The sequence below is a fragment of the Emys orbicularis genome, chromosome 15 (assembly GCF_028017835.1).
Source record: "Emys orbicularis isolate rEmyOrb1 chromosome 15, rEmyOrb1.hap1, whole genome shotgun sequence".
NCBI classification, from domain to species: Eukaryota; Metazoa; Chordata; order Testudines; family Emydidae; genus Emys; species Emys orbicularis.
In genome coordinates, this window is record NC_088697.1 from 5,679,312 (window position 1) to 5,693,477 (window position 14,166).

The following is a 14,166-nucleotide window of genomic DNA, read 5'->3' on the forward strand; positions in this document are numbered from 1 at the left end:
AGGAGGTGCTGATTAGTGTGGCTGTCCATGGGTGGGAGGCACTGGGAGCGGGAGATGGGAGCTGATGAGGGGCAGCTGACGTATTACTGTGACTCTTTGGCAATGTACATTGGTAAATTCTGGCTCCTTCTCAGGCTCAGGTTGGCCATTCCTGGTCTAGATAATACTTAGTCCTCCCTTGAGTGCAGGGGACTGGACTAGCTACCTCTGGAGGTCCCTTCCAGTTCTATGATTCTATAAACCAAAGGCCAGAGAAGAGCAGAACCAAAGGAGTCACTTTGGTGGATTCTCCCTGTCATTGTCCCCAAGGCAGCTGTCTCAGGTTTACAACGTTTTTTGATGCTCCAGCCTTTATATAGTCTCTCCTGGGAGTGCCCCCTTTCATTGGCTGGGCCTAGTTTTAGCTTTTGACAAACATGAGCCTGGGGGCTCTGAGACTGGGCCTCCTTGCCTCAGCACACCTTGTTTCTTTCTGTGGCTCCCCAGTGAGTCCAAATGAGTAGATACTCCTGATAGAACCTGTGAACATAAGAATGGCCCACTGCGTCAGACCAATGTCCATGTAGCTCAGTTGCCAATGCCAGGTGCTTCAGAGGGAATGAACAGAACAGGGAATCATCAAATCATCCATCCCCTGTCACCCATTCCCAGCTTCTGGCAAACAGAGGCTAGACACACCATCCCTGCCCATCCTGCCTCTGACACTGGCAGATGAGGTGTTAGCTCTTCCAAAAGCCCCCATGTCTTAATTGAACAGGGACAAATGCAGAGCTGGAATCAGTCTGACTCACCTGTGTTAGTATTGTTAAAACAGGTATTAGAATTATAACAATGTGTTTAAACTTTACTGAATGCTCGTGAGTTGCCGCCTGGGTTAATATCTGACTAGTTGCATTGTGAGCCTCTGTGGCTATGTAAATCACCGGACAGGAGAGAGACTTTACCTATGTGAAGTGCTGATTGGCAACAGAATGCATTATATCCTGCCTGGCAGGAGAGGTCCATCAACACCAGAGAGACTATTATGGGATATTAAAGAAGACAAAAGACTGTTGTTGTGCTCTTGACCTCCCATTAGCTGAGTTTGCAACTCAGAGCACATGGTAGGAAGGGAATAAAAAAACCCATACAGAAGGAACTGATTATCTGTTTGCTACTTTGACTCTGGTGGGGCAAAATTTCTAGGCATAAGGAAGAGATTCTCAGCTGCTTAGCCTGGGTTAGTCCTAAAGAATATGTAGAGCTTGCTTATTATAGAAGCTTCCATTACCTTTTGAAATTTAAGACTCTAACTTGTCTGCATCTGCTTTAACCTGCTTTAACTTTGTAAACAACTCTCGTTTCCTTTTAAATATATCTTAATACAGGTAATTACAGGCCTGGCTACAAGTTTTGTCTTTGTTGGGAGATCTAATATTCAATTGACCTAAGGAAGTGACTGGTTCTTCGGGACTGGCAGAAACCTGAACATTGCTGTGATTCATGGTGTAAGGCAGTGGTTCTCAACCAGGGGTCTGGGGCCCACTGGGGGGCCACTAGCAGGTTTCAGGGGGGCTGCCAAGCAAGGCCAGCATTAGACACGCCGAGGCCCAGGGCAGAAAGCTGAAGTCCCAGCGCATGGGGCTGAAGTCCAGGGCCCTGAGCCCCACCACTCAGGGCTGAAGCCAAAGCCTAAGCAATGTAGCTTTGTGGGGGCCCCTGTGGCATGAGGCCCAAGGCAGTTGCCCTGCTTGCTACCCCCTAATGCCAGCCCTGGATTTTGTATGCAGAAAACCAGTTATTGTGGCCCACGTGGACCATGGAGTTTTTATAGCATGTTGGGGGGGCCTCAGAAAGAAAAAGGTTGAGAACCCCTGGAGTAAGGGACCATCTGTAACAAAGGTTGGCTCACCTGCGTGGTGAGATATATGGGATGACCCAAGGGGACTGTCTCTGATTCCATGTTAATGCTGTTACAGTGCCGGAAGCGTTTACACTGGATACTTGGTTGGTAGAACAGTAAAAATAAGTAATAAAGCAACACAGACAGCAAACAAAACCACAAACAAACAAGTGACAATACTGAAAATACGAAGGGAAGTAAAACATTAACTGGTTGGTTATGGGTATTTTAAATGAGTGTTTAGGACCCACGCTGTGCAAGTGCAACAGAGCCCTGTAGAAACAGGCAAAGTTCTCCTGTTTTCACATTGTGTGTGTGTTTGACCAACTCAAAAACTCAGAGTATAAGCCCTGAGCACATTGACACACAGCTTTGGAGTTTGCAGACAGAGCCCTGCTTCAAAGATCTTGCAAATAAGGTCTTCATCCTACAAAAAACCCAGCACCACACGTACTGCTTGCTACTTCTGAGTCAATGGGAGTACTCGGAAGAGCGGGAACTATACCAGATAGCAAAGATCTGGCCTTAATGGTTTCCAATACCTCTCCCCAAACACATTCTAAAACTTAATGGAAATCACTTGTCTGGAATCCAACTCTAAGTGAAAGGCCAAACAAATAAACGCATCCATGGTAAAGTTCTTCCAGTTTTAACTATTTACCTTGTACTTATTAGTAACACAGGACTTTTTTTTTAAATCATTAAGATCACAGTTTTCAGATACCTACAACACTCCAAAATAATTATGTTGTTAAAAGAATCCTTGTCTTTCTTACCTTAAGCCATTAACACCTATGTAAACTTTGTTTGAAATGTAACCATGCCAATGTCATGAGCTAGACCTATCCACCTGCTTTTGCTCCAGTATTCATTCACTAACGCTCCAATCCTGCAAACACCTATGCATGGGAGCCCTTCACATTCACAACTGTTTGCAGGGTCAGTATCTAAGAGAGAGTAAATAACATGAAAGCAGTTTCTTAAAGCCACACCAATCTAAATAAAATCACAGATCTATTTTTTTTAACCTTGGATTGCTGTAATTTACCCATAAGGTCACTAAAACAGAAAGATCAACGTGTTTTTTCAGTTTGTTCATTGTGTGGACTTGACAGCAGTTTAGAGCTTGATCCTGCCCTTATTAAGACCTCACTGCAAGCTAATCTGCAGTCTGCACTCTTTAAAAATACCCATATAACCTCTTCAGAACTCTAGGAAGAGGACAGATGATTAACATGTATCTACAAAAGTAGCCTAAATGCTTAACAATTAAAAGGGGGAAGGATAGGTCAGTGGTTTGAGCATTGACCTGCTAAACCCACGGTTATGAGTTCAATTCTTGAGGGGGCCATTTAGGGACCTGGGGCAAAAAATCTGTCTGGGGATTAGTCCTGCTTTGAGCATGGGGTTGGACTAGATGATCTCCTGAGGTCCCTTCCAACCCTGATATTCTAGGGGGCGGGGGGAAATACACCAATACAAGTCAGATTGTGCATTGAAAGCTACTAATGTAGAATCCCTCAGCCCTCTTTACCTCTCTGCTCTGGATCTGTCTCCCTCCAATCAAACTAAATCTTAGCCCAGTCTTTCTAACATCTCCAGCAGATGTCCACCAGCTGTCTACTGAAACTCAACATAGCCCAAACCAAGCTCTTTATCTTTTCCTGCTGATACTAGGTGAAAAATATTTTGGTCTAGAACTGCAGAGGATTCACTGTTTTGTGTTTGCGCTATAATTCTAACAGTGGAAAATAGCGGGGATGCCACATTATTCCTTACCCATCAGATTATTCCTGGCAGATTTCACTGGCTCTGTTACCAACTGCCCATGACAAACACTTGAAAGAAGGGGAGACGGAGCTGGAAATGGTGGCAGAAGGAGGAGGAGTAGAAGGAGAAGGAGAGAGACATTTGAAAGCATAACCGTTCCCATTCCACTGTAACAAAAAGTACAGGGAGAAGGGAGCTGCACTTCAGAATCACCCAGCAACTACGTGGAGAGAGTACTGGACAGGGACTATTCCTGTCTCTGCCACGGGCCTGCTGGGTGACCTTGGGTAAGTCATTGCACTTCTCTGTGCCTCCGATTGCAAACTTGTGTGAGACCCACAACTACCTATAGGGCTGCTAACTCCTCCAGCCAACATTACTCTGTGCAAAAACCTAGGAAATTCACTTACAAAAAACTTTATGAACGCAGGATTTAAGGTTGCCTGGAGCTGGCATGAGATAGTGGCGTAGCCAGGTGTAGCGAACAGGGGGAGCGATCACAAAAAAAGGCGCCACCCGCTGCGGCACTTTTTCTCACCTGGAGGCGCTTTTATTGATGGGGCGGCGCTCTAGGTCTTCAGCGGCAGTTCGGCAGCGGGTCCTTCACTCGCTCCGCAGGTCTTCGGCGGCATTTCAACGCCACCCCATCAGTAAAAGCGCCTGGTGAGTAAAAATTAAAAAGGCGCCAAGAAATTGAAAAGGTGCCGCTTGTGCTCGGCAGGAGAAGGGCTGCTGCCCTGCTCTCCCCCAGCTACGCTACTGTCTCGTGCCCCTCCAGAAGAGAGATCAGCAAAACTCAAACTTGTAATAATCAGAAAATGCAGAGATAAGATACACACCAATATAATCCTAATTCTGACCCACGTGACCAATGACCCTTTCTTTACTCCTACAACACACCTATGTGCACCCAATCATTTGAGATAGTGCCTATCACAAAAGTACTAGGGAAAACGTCAACCAGGGCACACAATAAAGCACTTTATCTTTGCTAAGACAGAATTTGGTTTTAGGTGAGCTCTGCTGTACAGGAGTTACTGACACCTGTTCTACACTCAGATACTGAGCCTGCTCCCCAGAAACAGCCACACACTTGATCAATTGAACACCTCTTCACCCCTTTTTACAACTCTTTCATCCTTACTCACAGAAGTTCCAGCTAACATTATACATTCACTCACCCATCGTTAAGCACACAGACTGCTCTCAGATCCCATCTCACTGCTGACCATTCCCATGGCAAACAGTCCCCTGTTTCCACCTGACAACATGCACAGCTCAGTGCAGAAATGATCCAGACTGGAAGCTCAAGGTACACATGCACCTCTCTCCTTTCATCGCACACATGGGGGACTCAGACCCAGATCTTCTCATATCACAATCACACCTCCACCAAATTGCTCTAACTAATGCCTCTACCGTTCAGTGCAGCTACACCTAACACAATGAGTGCAGCTGGAGTGCAGGCAGATAACACCCAGTGGGTGTTGCAAGCTTCAGAAGGCAGAGTTAAGTTTGCACTGGCGTTTAGCTCTCTATTTCCTAGTTTTCGGAGGTTTGAGTTTTGCTGAACCTGACATTCTGGCAGGGCCCAACATACTGCTGGGAAACCTTAACCCTTAACTCTGCATTAATGAAGGTGTTAGTGACTAAATGACTGTTCAGTAAATACGCAGAAAGTGATGGCTCACCATCCCTACCTGCCATTCGCACAGGCAGCAAAGCCCTGGGTAAGGTAACTTTCAGAAGCAAAGAGAAGGGGGCAGAGCTTAGAGGTTCTCTGCCAGTCAGGAAGGGGTAGTAGCGAGGGGAAACTGGCAGCTAATAGTAGGAGGGGTGAAGAGGTTTGGGGTATGGTGGGGGGCAGAAGCAGATGGCACTGGGTAATCTGGGGCTGGGCAGTCTCCATGGGGGACACTTGCTCCTCCTGTGCCCTTTCCACACCCTCTTGCGAGTAGAGAATGACCTGTCCCCACCCTCAGAAGCAGCCATGTCTGAGGACTCTCCCAAGTTGCACCCACTAACTCTCTTCCCATTTGGGGCATAGCTCAGGGCAGCAATTTCCCACCAAGATGAACCCAGCTTGCTGCTGGCTGTTCTGGTGCCACAGGGGCCTCTGGTGGGTGAAAGGCAGAACTGCATAACTTCTCAGGCAGAATGTATTTTCTTCATGCAAAAAAAAGAAATTCTTACTTTGAACCAAATTCCGGCAGCTGCTGAGCATGCACAAGTTAAAATGAAACCAAGGTTGTGTCTCTCCAAGGACCTGGCCCCTAGTGCAAAATTATAGACACTCCCCAGAAATCTGAAATGGGCACTTCATAACTGATAGAACATTATTTATCTATTCACTTCTGGGAATTACCAATAAAAGAAACAACCCAGTGAAGTTGATACCCTGAGGGAAAGATCTCATGTGTCTTTACAAATTGGTATAATCTAATCTGGGACTTTATACAGTAAAATGTCTTATTCGTAGCCCTATGGCGATTGCCTGGTGTCTCTACAGGGCATAATTAAGGTTGGGTGCCTTAACTGTGAATTTCCATCCCCTAACATATTGTGATTGCTGTTAAGTGGGTTTGGCAAAATTCATTTTATTTCTTTCTTTTAAATTCAATAGATGATATCTATTTATTTTTAAGCTTTCTTTAATGTTCACAATTTCAGTGTTCAGAGCTGTTGGAAGTTATGGGGGTCATCAGATAATTTATTTAATTACAGTAAATGTTGATTTAAAAAGCCAAATTTTTATAACTGTTCAAACAAATTGTCAATGTCACATGCAAAATATACAGTGTAAATATCCTTAAATCAAACTCGACTTTCTCCAGAATCATTTCTGTATTTTACCTATATAAATATTTTTCCCATCTGTGTGTGTACAGTGAAATGAACATTTACTGCAATTTATTCATAAAAATCCAATACTTTCAAGGGTACTTTTAAGTAATGAAGTACTTTAATTCTTTCACTTCCTGGACTGTAATGCTTGCTTTGAGGATAATTACACCCTACCTGTGATGTATTTTAGTCTCAGTACCGTAACCCCATCGTGATGTAGCTCCTGTCTGGGAGCTCTGCTGAGGCCAGTGGCATTATGATCAGAAGGTGACACTCTGACACATGAACAGAGACACATGGGGGAGGAGGGAGGATGAGGTAATATGGAGGCTACCAGGGTTGAACATGGCCCTACAGAGTGTGGGGAGCAAACTCCCTCTCAGCCTTTCCTCTCTCCCATCTCCCAGAGTAAGTAACTCTGATAAATCATTCCCTGAAATCTAAATAGCCCCAGTATGTGAGACAGAGATTAATGCAGATGCCTTAGGGGCTGTAGCGCCAGCCCCCTGCCTGGACGAGGGGGATGAAGAACTGCAGTAGAAACGGGTTAGGCTGGGAGAGGGCACAGCTGATGTGGGATTGGGAGCTGAGTTGACCAGGAGGCCAGAACACATGGGGGGTTGGGATAAGAAATCAAGAGGACTGGGTAGAGGCACTTCTGTGTATTTCCCCCTCTATTTACCATCCTGCCATCTATTTAATTTAGAAACTTTTCATTCACATTTAAACACATCGGAGCTAAGCTGTGTTGATGCATTTACACTTATAGTGGTACTGATTAATTAATTAGGTGCTTAATCAGATGCTAAGAAACACAAATCAATCAATGATTGGTGTGCTTTCATTAATTAACTTGACTGTGTGCTGTGCATCGCTTTTAAAGAAAAAGATGGTGTGAGCAACTGTCAAAATTTCAGGCATTAAGAAATAGAAATTAGGTGTCAGTTCATTTCTCATGCGTTTATCTCGTAATTTTAATTTCAGTTTTGAATCAGTATTAAAACCATGTTGTTTTAATAACATTAGGGGCTATTTGTATAATTGTTTGTAAGATTTCAGTGGATATTGTGAACCAGCAGTCTTAACCTTTTATTTTGAGATTCCTAAATACAATCCAGAGCACCACTCCTGAAAGACTGAAAGCCCTGGCCTGTGGCATGCTCCCTAGAGAGCAAACACGTTATGAGCCCATTCACCCGAAAAATTGCTTTTGGTTCTTTGACATTGCTTTATCTGCCCCACCAGAAAATGCTATAGGTAACCAGGTAATTACAGCAGACCTTCACTAGGTATAGTTCTACCAGCTATGTGCCAAAATTGAAATGGTTCTGTTTGTTTTATCTTTCATTCATTTGCAATTATTAGATCTCATTTAAAAACTGGAACTGAAATAACCAAAGCAAGTTAAGAAGAGAGTGACAGCGGGCATAGGTGAGGGTAAAACAATAAAGGGAAAGAACTGACTATGCAAAAAGGAACATCCCAAACTATCAGATCCCCAGACCACCATCCAACTGAATCCACCCCAGCCAGGCATATCAAGCTGGGCCCCTGAAAAATTGCCCATCCCATCTGGCAGTGAATGCTGCCTGTTCCAGACGGAGCTATGGTGTGTCACTCTGCCCCGCTGACATGCTGCTTTGGTATGGAATGCACCACGGACACAGGGAGCAGAGACATGAACTCCTACAAAACACAATCCCAGATACACCTCCAACATTGCATCCCCTCCCCCACCTCCACCCAGTCTGCCATCCCTTCCTCCACCTCCACATAGCCATTCTATGCCTATTGCTAAGAGTTCCTTCCAGCCTTCAGCACTATTAATAAATAAAACATGGTGTAACAAAAGGTAGATCATGCCAAGGAAACCTGTTCTCCTTCCATGAGAAGGTAACTAATTTTTTGGACAAAAGAAATGCAGTAGCTCTAATCTATCTGGATGTCAGTAAGGCATTTGATACAGTTCCACATGGGAAACTATTTGTTACATTGGAGAAGATGGGGATTAATATGAGAACTGAAAGGTTGATAGGGAATTGCTTACAGGGGAGACTACAAGGGGTCATACTGAATGGTGAGTTGTCAGGCTTGAGGGAGGTTACTAGTGGAGTTCCTCAGAGATCAGTCTTGGGAAAAATCTTATTCAACATTTTTATTAGTGACCTTGGCACAAAAAGAGGGAGTGTGACACAAAGCTGGGAGGGATTGCTAACATGGAGGAGGACAGGAATATCATCCAAGAAGATCTGCATGACCTTGAAAGAAGGAGGAATAGAAATGGGATGAAAATTAATAGTGCAAAGTTATGCAATTAGGGCTAACAACAAGAAGTTTTGCAATAAGCTGGGGATTTATCAGTTGGAAGTGATAGAGGAGGAGAAAGACCTAGGTGTATTGGTTGATCACAGGATAATTATGAGCTGCTAATGAGATGCGGCTGTGAAACAGGTTAATGCAGTCCTAGGATGCATCAGACAAGGTATTTCCAGTAGACACAGGGAAGGGTTAGTACTGTTATACAAGGCACTGATGAGACCTCATCTGAAATACTGTGGGCTATTCTGGTTCCCCGTGTTTAAGAAGGATAAATTCAAAGTGGAAGAGGTGCAGAGAAGGGCTACTAAGATGATCTGAGGAATGGAAAATCTGCCTTATGAGAGGAGACTCAAAGAGCTTGGCTTGTTTAGCCTAACCAAAAGAAGGCTGAGGGGAGATATGATTGCTCTTTATACATCCATCAGAAGGATATATACCAGGGAAGGAGAGGAGTTATTTAGGTTAGGCATCAATGTTGGCACTAGAGCAAGTGAATATTGGCCATCAATAAGTTTTGGCTTGAAATTAGGCGAAGGTTTCTAGCCATCAGAGTGAAGTTTTGGAACAGCCTCCCAAAGGAAGCGGTGGGGGCAAAAAACCTAACTGGCTTCAAGACTGAACTTGATACCTTTATGGAGGGATTGGTATGATGGGACTGCCTACAATGGCATGTAGTTGATCTGCAAATGCTAGCAGCAAATATCTCCAAAGGCCGGTGATGGGACACTAGATGGGGAGGGCTCTGAGTTACTACAGAGAATTATTTCCCAGGTGTCTGGCTGCTGGGTCTTGCCCACATGCCCAGGATCTAATTGATTGCCATATTTGGGGATGGGAGGAATTTTACCCAGACTCAATTGGCAGAGACGCCGCGTTTTTTTTTTTTTTTTTTGCCTTCCTCTGCAGCATGGGGCACAGCATGGCTCATTTGCAGGTTTAAACTAGTATAAATGGTGGGATTCTTTGTAACTTGAAGTCTTTAAATAATGATTTGAGAACTTCATTACTCAGCCAGAGGTTAGGGGTCTATTACAGGAGTGGATGAGAAAGGTTCTGTGGCCTGCGATGTGCAAGAGGTCAGACTAGATGATCATTATGGTCCCTTCTGGACTTAAAGTCTGTGAGTCTATAAACTGTTGCACAGACAGTGATGGAGATCAGAGCCCCATCATGCTGCACATGGCAGAGAACCTGACTGAGATCAGCACCCCATTGTGCTGGGCACTGCACAGACAGAGAGGGACAGTCCTTGCCCCAAAGAGATCATAATCCAAGTAGATAAGAGGAAAACAGAGCGGGGCTGTGAGTTCCCCAAGGTCACCAAGCAGGTCAGTGACAAAGCCAGGAACAGACCCCGGTAACTCCAGAGCCCCGTCACCCACAGCTTGGAAAGGTCCCCAGACCCCATTGTATTAGGCTGCAGGAAGAGGGGGTTTCTCCATGGATGCACAGGCTGTCTTGGCAGGGCAGCTCAGCTGCAGTCCCTGCACACAGCTGGGGGAGTGTCCCCTGGGGCAGGAGAAGTCAGTGTCCAGTCCTGTGGGGCTGTGCTCCTGGCTCATACCTCCAGCACTCACTGCTGCCCCTCCATTACCTGCTGCACTGTTCAGCCAGCCCCAGGCCTCAGTGAGGTCACGGTCATGCCCTCCCCACCCCAAACCTTCAAAGTGGGACATGGTGCACCAATGCCAATCAGAGTGCACTAGTGTAAATTCTGTCTATATTAAGGGTTTGCACCAGTGCCTAAAACAGCAGTGTGGCAGAGACCTTCAGTACCCAAAACAGCAGTATGGTGGCACTACAACTGGGATCTATTTCTAGCTCTGTCGCAGACACCCTGGGTGACTTTGGACACATCAATGTTTCTCCTCCCAACTTTAGTCTCTTTACCCAGCTGCCCACTCACTGGGGTCTCCTCTCTCTTCAGAGCTGCTCACCACTAAAATCTGTGTGGGTGTCACCAGAGCTAAGGTAGTTCAGCTCTGGAATAGTATTACAAGGGTGACTGTGGAGTCTCTTTCACTGGAAGTTTTTAAGAACAGGTAGGACAAACCTCTGTCACACATAATCTACATATACTTGGTCCTTCCTCGGCAGAGAGAGGTGGACTTGATGACATCTTGAGGTCCTATCTAGCCCTATATTTCTATGATGCTATGCAATATATATGTGTAAAAACACAACATAAAGAATAAAATCCACCACAACATAATGTCAGGCAATTCAGGAAAAACAAACAAACAAACACACACACACACACAACCTACACTCCACAGCATAAAATGACAATACAAGGGAAAAGAAAGCAAAACAATGCAAACTAACACATTCTAGGACAAAAGTACACAATGGAAAATAGCTCAACTCAAACCAACACAGCACAGGCACCAAACAAGTAGAGGCAAAAAAATTCACCATAAAACCATGCTACACAACATGGTGTATCAGAGTTCCAAATGGCACCATACAAAAAGGTCAGCGTAGAATAGGACACAGCACAAAAGAGAATTATTTCAATGTAGGCATGGAAGGGATCTTGAGAGGTCGTCTACTCAAGCCTCCTGTGCTGAAGCAGGACCAAGTATCCCTAGACATTCCCAGACTGGTGTACCTCTAACCTGATCTTAAAGATCTCCAATGAAGGAAATTGCACAACCTCCCTTGGAAGCCAATGCAATGCAAACACAGACCAAAAGAAATCTGTACACCCACAAGCTGGGCTTGGGGTTAAGGGGAGAGGCAAGAATTCAAACAATCTGGGTTCAGTTTCCAGTTTTGCCCAAAATTTTCCATGCAAACTTGAGCAAATTACATCAGCTCTCTGAGCTTCAGTCTCCCAATCTGTAAAAAGGAGAGTCACCTCCCACCATTTGCCTATTTAGCCTTTGAGCTTTTTGTAGCAAGGACTCTCTGTCACTGTGGGCATGTCTACACTGCAGTTAGACACCGGTGGCTGGCCCGTGCCCACTGACTTGGGCTCACACAGCTCAGGCTGCAGGGCTGTTTAATTGTGGTGCCAATGTTCCGGCTTGGGCTGCAGCCCAAGGTCTGGCACCATCCAACCTCGCAGGGTCCTTCAACCTAGCTCCAGCCCGAGCCCAGATGTCTACACTGCAATTAAACAGCCCCTTTGCCTGAGCCTTGTGAGCCTGAATCAGCTGGCATGGGCCAGCTGTGGGTTCTTCATGGCAGGATAGAGATACCCTTGCTGTCTGTTCACCACCTGTCATAATGGGGACCCTGATCTTGGTCAGTGTCTGTGCAGAGCCCTGCACAACAAAGTCCCTGTTCTCTGTAGGTGTCTGTGCAGTTCCTGGCACAATGAGTGCCCCAAACTTGGTCAGGGTTTGTGCAGTGCCTGGCACACTGGGGGACCTGATCTCAGGCAAGGCCTGAGCCATGCTCAGTATGATAAGAACCCTGATCTCAGTCAGACACCTGCAGAGAAAAGCAGGAAGATTTTCAAGAATTTGATATCAGTATTTCAGAACTGAGGAGAAAATGGGGCACAAACTAAATATTTGCCAATATAAGAGAGAAGCACCAGCATCTGGGGAGATTTTATGTCACCATTCAACAGTTCAAGAGAAAGGTGGGGAAATTTGAGGGGATTATACAGCGATATTCAATCAACAACAGAATGGGATGGATTCTTATTGCCTCACATTCACATGGCCATCAGGGAGCCCTGGGTGATGTGGCTTTCACAGGGGAAAGGAGTGGGGCTAGAGTCACAAGTTCACTGGCTGTGGGAAGGGGCTGGCAGTGGGGTCTGGAAATGTGATTAGCAGGCGGTGTCTTGGGTGGGGGGGCTGCTGGGTTGGGCAGGGTGGGGGAGGGGGAAGTATTGTGGACTGGGAAACCTGGGGCTGGGCCATCTCCATGGGTGACTCTTGCTCTTCCCTTCCTGGGCCTTTCCATGCCCTGTTGCCAGCAGAGAGTGGCCCCCCGAGCCCAGCCCAGAGGTATCCCTGTCTCAGGGCTCTCCCAGCCTCTGCCCATTAACCCTCTTCCCATTTCAGAAATCACCCAGGGGAACGATTTCCCACCTAAACAAGGACAAATCACTGCAGGTAAAAATGGGGGGAAATACCCCAAACCTGAGATTTGAACTGGCCATTGGCGAAGTGGAGAGAAAATGGGGCACAATCGGGGGAGGAGAACAGAGACCTTCTCAGGGATTTGAGGGAAAAGGGGGGGTCACCCTGGATGTTGCTCGTTGCTCTCTAGGGAGAAAGGGGGCAGGACTGGAGAGGATGGGGGGTCCCCACGGGAGGGGGCAGCGGTAAATCCGAGGGGATCTCAGCCCCCCCTTTCTCTCACTGCTCCTCGGGGGTCACCTGCTCTTCTCCTCCCCCGGCCATGTCCGGGCTGCACAGACATTTTCCATCCGCCCCTTTCCCAGGTCTCACTCCCCCCCCCCGCCCGGCAGCCCCCGCCCAGCCCCACACAGGGACCCCAGTTGCTCCCAGGCCTCAGTTGCCAGTCACCCGCCCATCCCCCGCTGAAACCCCCTTCTCTTATCCATGGAGCCTTCCAGCTCCCCCTCCCCCTCCCTTGCCCTCTTAAATCAGCTCCTCAAAGGGCTCTCTGTTGCCCATGTGAATGGTGGCAGGGGGGAACCATCACTTTCCGTTTATGTATTGGACAGTCATATAAAATCCAATCAAACAGTCCCCCTTTTCCACTGGTTATTTAATAGCAAAATAAAATCCCCTCAGATCTTCTCTCATGTTATCAAATACGTACTTTGTGACACATTTTCTCTGCAAATCTCAAAGATTCATATAAAATACACTAAACATTTGCCACACTTTGTCTCTAGTTCTCTATTTTTAATTGAATATGCCCTGGTATTTTCCCCAGTCTAATTATAAAATACTAAGAAAATCTCAGATTTACACCTTTTCTCAGATTCTTGAACATGGATATAAAATGTTTGCAAATGTTGCCCATTTTCTCTCTATTCAGTTATCAAACACTGATGTGAAATACACTCAGATTTTTACCTCATAACAACAACTGACATAAAATCCCTCAGATTTTCCACTTTCTCTCTATAATATGCAAAAATGGATACAAAATTCCTCCAATTTCCAACCTTTTCTCTCTCATTTCTGAACATTGATCTCAAATCTCAGGTTTTGCCGCTTTCGATGTCATTTAATGTCAATTAAAAATCCTGTCAGGTCTGGGGCTGTTCCCCATGTTTCCAAATCCCAGCAACTTCTCCTTCCCTGGAGGGAACCTGTTGCCCTGAGTCCTTCTCCATCTTGGAGGTTGCAGGGGGTTAAATTGCCCAGTGATCATCTTTCCCCTCTCCTTTGAGAGTCATTTCTTCCCCCCTTTTT

The 14,166-nt window shown here is 45.9% G+C and overlaps 1 protein-coding gene across 1 annotated transcript in view; it reads right to left on the reverse strand.

Annotated features, from left to right (window-relative positions):
* LOC135889397 (zinc finger protein 208-like) overlaps positions 1 to 14,166 on the reverse strand; it is a 685,678-nt gene that overhangs the window by 299,170 nt on the left and 372,342 nt on the right.